Raw genomic sequence first — 7,340 nt, forward strand, 5'->3', positions numbered from 1 at the left:
GCTCTGGTGAGTCTGTGGGGGAAAAAGCCAGTGCCAAGGTTGTTTCTCCAGTTCATTTCAATTTCAATGCAAAACACATATGAGTTTATTTAAATAATTTGTCAATGCTTATTTCATTTGGATATAATTTCTTACATTTCTTCATGTTTTGATTTGATAGCAGAAGAAAAAGAATAGCAGTTTACAATATAACCAGAAAATCCCACAAACATAAAAGATACATAGCAACATATACAGAAATATGATATAAAAAAACTACCATGCAAAATATTGTAGTTATTCCTTCTCTTTTAAGCATTTGATCCCCAAATGGGCCATGTTGACTATAAAGTCAGTTGATACAGTTTTGGTGATAAATGCACATTTCTTTTTAGTCACCTCGCAATTAAATTCTAATTTGTGGTATATGCATTTGCTCCCTCCTTGTTCTTAGGGTCACCCTTGCAGTAGCACAGCAAAACCATTTCTGAAAGAACCCCAGTGGAGTCAAACTAAGTTTTTTTTCCCTTCCCCTCTTCATCATTTTTACCTGTGATACCACACCGGCCAAGGAGGAGATTCTCAGGAAAATATTAATGACATGCAGGAATGCATTTGCTTTAGAATAATAATTACATTGTTAAAAAACAGAATTTGATTTAACATACATGCAGATAGTGATGTTAGCCCCATTACTCAGTCCAGTGCATGAGGAGTTAACATCCCCCTTTGTAGAGTTGGCGCAGCCTGTTTGTTGGTGGAGGAAGAGGAGGCACATTGCCTGATTGGCACTTTATCCCACCCGACATCTGTGAGAATTTCCTAGGCTTTTTTCAGGATAATGGCAGGTGGTGTTCCTCAAACTGACCACGCATTAGCTGGAGGATAAGATAACTTGTGATATTGGGCGTGTTGGTGGCACAAGGAGAGAGCGTGGGACCCATGTTCAGAGGCCTCAGGTCCTCTACTCGTCTGTCCTGGGTTTCAGTCTAGGCCTGTGGATCTTTGCAGCATGTCTTACCCCTCTCTCAACCACAATTTCCTGTCAGCAAACTGTCAAATAAAAGCCACTAATGTCAAAAAAAAAAACAGAACTTGTGACATCCTGTTTGCTTGTAGCAAGAGCTCTCACTCTCTCAGAGCTCTCAGACAAGCTACCCAGGGTGGCGTTTATGCAAAAATGGCCACTGCTTGCTGTATCAGTTGCATCACCACAACTTTCAGAGCAGTTTATGCTGGCAAATAGGATAAAATCCTCACAAAAAGTAGTTATACGAGTAAGTAATGAGTAAGTAATCGCGCATATGCATAAACCAGCTGCGATCTAGAGATGTGAAAAAGACACTAAGGGGTTTACCAAGGTAGTAGGCTGAAGAGGAGGAAACAGGAAGAGAGTACCTTTGGTGGTCCTATGATACTCATTTATGCTGTCCTCCTGATTCTCCTCAACAACCCTGCTAACTCCTGAATTCAGGCTTTAGACTTAATTTTTGGCCTGAAAAAGGGTTTTATATTACCAAGATTTTGTTATGATGGATAAAAGCAATGATTTCGCTCAAGACTTTCACAAACAACCCTATGTTGGAAAACATAATGAACACATTGCTTACATGACATGACAGTGTATTATAAATGTCTTAAACGTCCAGGAAGCACTGTAAGCAATCAAAAAGGCCCCTAACAAGAGCTCTGAAATATAGTCAGAGAGACCTAGAAATAACTTGTACATTTTTTTTTTTTTATGACAGCAAATAGTAATACTCAACACAACAGGCTTGTGTTTTTTTTAGTATACGTCTCACATTTCTCAATTCCTCAACCTAAACACAGCCGCGTGGTTGATACTGATACCACGTCATGTGGTTTGAAGTCACTTCTTTTTTTAACCTGTAGGTGTGAAAGCTAATAATTACTTGTAGGTTTGAAAGTTAAAGATTACTTATCGCTGACTGGGGTGACGTTCCTAACACCTCAAAGCCAATTGCTTTTATTTCCTTTGAACACATTTTTTTTTTAGAAATACCCAGATTTCCGAGAAGCTTATTAATATTCATCATAGGAATGAAGGTTATAACGGTCATTATTCATTAAAAATAAATAAATAATAATTTGGTGCACATGTTTAAATTTGGCAAATTTCTACATTCAAGGAAAAATATCTCCAAATACCCAAACTTTGATAATTAGGGGTACTCTTGGGGTATTTGGGGATTTAATATTTGGTTAAATATCCCTGAGCAAGTTGCTCCTGAATAACAGACAGATATATGGTATATTAATGTATAAATAAATACTTAGTTTCATACTGAAATTCTTTGTTTCATGCTATTTAACAAAGACAGACATATGGTGTGGTATATTATTAAATATGTAAATAGATACATGTTTTCATGCTACAATACTTTGTTTTATGCTCTTAAACAAAGACGTGTGGTATTACTAATTAATAAATGTATACATTAATGCATTTTTATATTTTAATAAAGAAACAAGTTGGATTGCTCGTTTACATTTATTTACTCTCTCACACACGTACAATCCCGATCGTTCTCCGCACACGAACAATAATTTCTTCCTATTTTTGCGTGCTGTGCGTGCACACATGCATACACAGTTTTATAAAGGCCGGGAAAAGTGTTCTTTAAAATTCACTCCACACTGCTTGCAACTAGGGCTGGTGCTTAAGATCCTTGAAAAAGAACTGGTTTTCACAGCCTCTGACATGTGCTGGCACTCTGTAACTCCTGGTAATTTGGCAACGTGAATCAGCCTTAGTTAGTGAAATACAGAAACAAATTAATAAGCACAAAACTATGGTACATGGGTTGGGTTTCTGCAATATTCTCGCCAAGTAAAAACACATCTTCAGGACCATTCTCAGCTCAAAATGCTGCTCTGCACTGAGTGATCTACTTTCAGTAGTTATCGCTGGTTATCGCAACCATAAGCTGCAAAAAATATGAGAAAAGTTGCTCCCTCTGCGTTTACTTCCATTGGCCCCTATGCCAGCCTGGAGTAGGAGAGACCCATCCAATATGGCAGCGATGCCGGATGTGCTCCAGCACGTAATGAGATGTATTCATGTCTATGGATTCTATCAGGTGTTGCATGTTCATGTAAGTAAAGGATCTAAACTCCAATCAGGTCAATTTCATGCGCAGAAACGGTTTGGGCTGAACGGCTGTGAATGAAAATAATACAGCTTGGGTTCTAAGATCACCTCTGCACTCATGCAATCATCATTACATTTTTTACAGTTTGTGCATTAACTGATGGAACTGGACATGAAGTGTCATTCACTATGTGCTTGTGTTGTCACAGGTTCAGTTGCTAATGGGCGCAGTGAAGCAGCAGGTAGAGGAGGAGGAAAGAGAGTCGACATGGGCACACGCTTTGAAGGCTCAGATTTATGTCTCCGACAGGAAAACGCTGCACTGGTGGACATAGCTTGCATTGACCTGCCAAGGAACTGTCATTCCCACCAACAATAAGTCTAGCTTGTTCCCCAGCAGCTTTGATCTGTGCTGTAAGCATTATTGCTCTCTGTAAAGTAAACTGCGGCTTAAGAAGCAGCCCTCTCGTGTGATGATTTGCAATGTTTTCCACTAGCTGACCACACAGCTTTTAGTCCAACTCTGAACCAAACTTGATAAAGGTGTTGCGCTCAGACACAACATTCCGTCACAGAGAAAAGTGCATCTTCTGACAGCTTTATGCCTTCACCTTCATTTGGTAATGTGTAAAACAGTCCCTGTCCCTCGGTTTAGAAGCAGTTTAAAAGGAGAGTTCACCTCCAAGAATTCGGCAATCCCTTGGAACTAGTTGCAATCACTTGTAGATCTGGAAGATCTTCATCCATGTGTCAAAGGCCTGAGTGGGCTCACCAAGGCATGGAAGAAATGGCACAGAGAAAAGAGTTGCAGCCATTGTCTCGTAGAATGGGAATAACTCATTGACAATTTATGATTTAAGTAGAAGTAGAATTATTAACCATCTAACATTTGTTGAAATTTAAAACAGTAGCAAAGGGCATCAGCCATGAAGCTAATTCTTACAGTATTTTTCGGACTATAAGTTGCACTTTTTTCATAGTTTGGACCATACTGCGACTTATAGTCAGGTGCAAATTATATATGAACTTTAAATGGTAAATCTTTCTGACCAAGATGAACCAAGTAGTAAACATTACTGTTTAATAGTCGCAAGAGGGCACTCTTGGCCTGTGAAAACTACATGCTGCTCTTGCACCGTTTAAAAATTAATTAAAACATTAACCTATAAACAACAAAGACTGAACACATGTATAAATGTTGTTTCACTGTTTCAGTATGCATTCATGCAGTGAAGCGTTGCGTGGTGCAGCTCAGAGGAAACAGACCGTGACAGAACCCTGTTATTAGGCTGTCAATGAAGCTAATAACAGCTAGTGCTAGCTTACAGGTCTGTTCTCTGGGCAGGTTACAGCTTCCCTGATGCAGGTCAGCTTTATGTTGCACTGAAACATCCGTGTCATACTGTTAGCTTAGCATGTAGCACCGTTACATTCACGGTCTAATTTAGGCGTAATTAGACCCAAATGCTCTGACGAGAACTTTCCTGGTTTGAGTTGGTGGCTTGTTGTGCTAATTTACCCCATCCAACCTCCCAGGTATGTTCCATATTATTTGGCCGATTGTGGATGCAGCTGTGTAATTTAATAAGTTTCCTTACCAGATTAAATATTTGTTTTTAGTCTTGGATTGCAAAAAATAAATTTCTAAATAAATACAACTTATAGTACGAAGTGATTTATAGTCCAAAAATGCAATACTCTTCTGTCTTCTTTAATTGTACATACATGTAATAACATATCTGTACTCACGCCACCTGTTGGCAACTTAATGAACACAATACACATCGGCAAGCACAACAGTGAGGAAGGCAGACCGAGGCAGAAACAAAACAGAGAATGTTGGAGAGTGAGCTGTCAGGAAACCACTGAACACAAACACGCTGTAGAGACTGACCATGAATTGGTTTCCAGGAAGTTATTTTCACAGATGTAGCTTGAACTAGACTCGAAGGAAGAGTGTGTTCCGATGAGGAACTGTGAATGTGGAGGCACCAAAACTAAATGATGAGCTCAGAGTTAAGAGAAGGGAGAAAAAAAAAACTTTTTAGTGGCTGAGATATTAAGTTCACAAAAAAGGGTGAGAACATTTTGTTGAAGAAAAAGAGAAAAAGATTAGCTAACTGTAAGCAATGCTGTCATCCTGTTATTGAGCAACAACAGCACAAAATGTTATCCTGATGTTGTTCTGCCGGGGCACAAGGGCTCTCCTTCGCCCAGTCTTGTCGTTGAGAAAATTTGATCAATTACAATGAGAATCCAGCTGATCAGATCCATAATTTACAATTTGGAAGATATGTAAAGAGAGGCTCCAAACAGATTGATAGAAGCAGAAGGAGGGCATATACGGGGGAGAGAGAGGGGGAAAGGAGAGGAGAAAGAAAAGCGTCCACCTTCACCAAGATCAGGAATTACTGCCCTGTTTATGTGTGTTTTATTTAAGACTTATCTTCTTAAAACCTCCCAGATAAATTACGTCACAGTTGTAAAGTTGTTATAAACGAGAATATGGTTTCTCCTTCTTTTCATCCCAAGTTTATTTGTTCTCTAGCACCTTTAATCAGCTGCGTTATTTAAATTGAAATAATGTTACATATAATCGGTTGATAAATAAAGACGGAAGAAAATAATGCAGGTGACACATTCAATGCATTGCAAGAAAACAAACAAAACAAATTCCCACAACTCTAAACAAATCTTAAAATTATCATTTAACAATTAGGCCTATATATGTTAAGTTTCAAAACGAGCCAAAAGGATTTAAGCATTAAGCTAAAAAAAAAAAAAAAAAAACAGTGAAAAGTTCAATAAAATTACATTTTGGTAAGCTGACAGGCTTTAGGTGACTTACTTGTCTTAGCATGTCTATTTAAAACTTAAAGTTCAGATTTTCTCAACCAGAGAGCTTAAGGAGAGGACAATATTCAGTGTTTGACTACTACGAAGTGTCACCACAGAAGCTATGTCTTTTACGTCATCAGTGTGAATTCACCTATGATCTCTTTAAAGCTTTGCTTGTGGGAAAACTGAATATAACCACTGAATGTGGTGAAGTGCATTTTCCTTTTCAAGTTGCAACATAAGTTTCTAGTTCTACTTACCAAATCTGTGTGGTTACATGAGAAAATAAAAATCAAGCACAATAATATGCTTGCAAGTGGATGCTGGTTGCATCAGGACTTGTGTAAGCATTTTTTCACCCTCATTCAATGTTACAGCTAGTTTTTTTTGTGTCTGATTTCCATTGCATGTTTTCTGCATTTGAAGTGAGCAATTACACCCAGGATGTGGTACAATGGGTAGAACTGTGATCAAACTGGAACAACTATGTCATTATGAATTTCTACAACAACTTGAGCAATTTTGTGTTTTTGTTGTAAACCTGTATGGGTTTTGTCAAAGTATCTGTTTTACTGCCACACAAATAAATCAGACAAATTTTTTTGATTTTCAGTTTAGTGAACCCTTACTTTTCCTCAAAGACAGTTTGCTGGACAGTCAGCACGCACACACACGCACATAGTCTTATTATGCTGAAATTTATCAGTCTGATGAGCCAAGATAAATGCAGCAAGTTTGGTATTCTTATATTATTTTTTTTTTGTTTCCTGTCTGGCAATGTGGCAAAAAAAATTCTAACAGATTTTACTTTCACAAGTGGAGCTTTACTGCTTTTGCCATAGTGGTCTGCTTGATTTTTATAGGCAATAAGCTTTATGCTGGGACTATTTTATACTCAATAGACACTGAAATGGTGAGGTAAAAGAGGGAAAAAAAGGAAAGAAACAAATGAGAGAAAATGCTAAAAGTAGAAACGGGTGAAAGAGGAAGAGGAGATGAAATAGAGATGGCAACATAACATCCTCTGAGTTTGCTTCTTCACCTGCAAAGAGAGATAAAAAACACAGCAAAATAAACTGATAAAGTATTACAAGTAGAAACAACCAATGTCTTGATACCATCATAGAAAGATATACAGTATTATAAGTGACAGCTAAATATATTAATAGGGGTTTTCTGTACGGAAGTGTATCTGTAAGTACCTGAATCCAAGCATACACTGCAAAAACAGAACTAAAAGTAAGTGAAATTTTCATGAAATCATTGTATTTTTCCTTGATTAGAGCAGGTAAATAAGACTATTTGCCTATGGAATAAGATTTTTGCACTTAAAATAGGAACAATTCATCGCCATCGTCTTATTTCAAGTGCAGGATGTCTAATTATGTTATTTTAGAGATGAATTGTTCCT

This window comes from Fundulus heteroclitus, chromosome 5, assembly GCF_011125445.2.
Source record: "Fundulus heteroclitus isolate FHET01 chromosome 5, MU-UCD_Fhet_4.1, whole genome shotgun sequence".
Classification (NCBI taxonomy): domain Eukaryota; kingdom Metazoa; phylum Chordata; class Actinopteri; order Cyprinodontiformes; family Fundulidae; genus Fundulus; species Fundulus heteroclitus.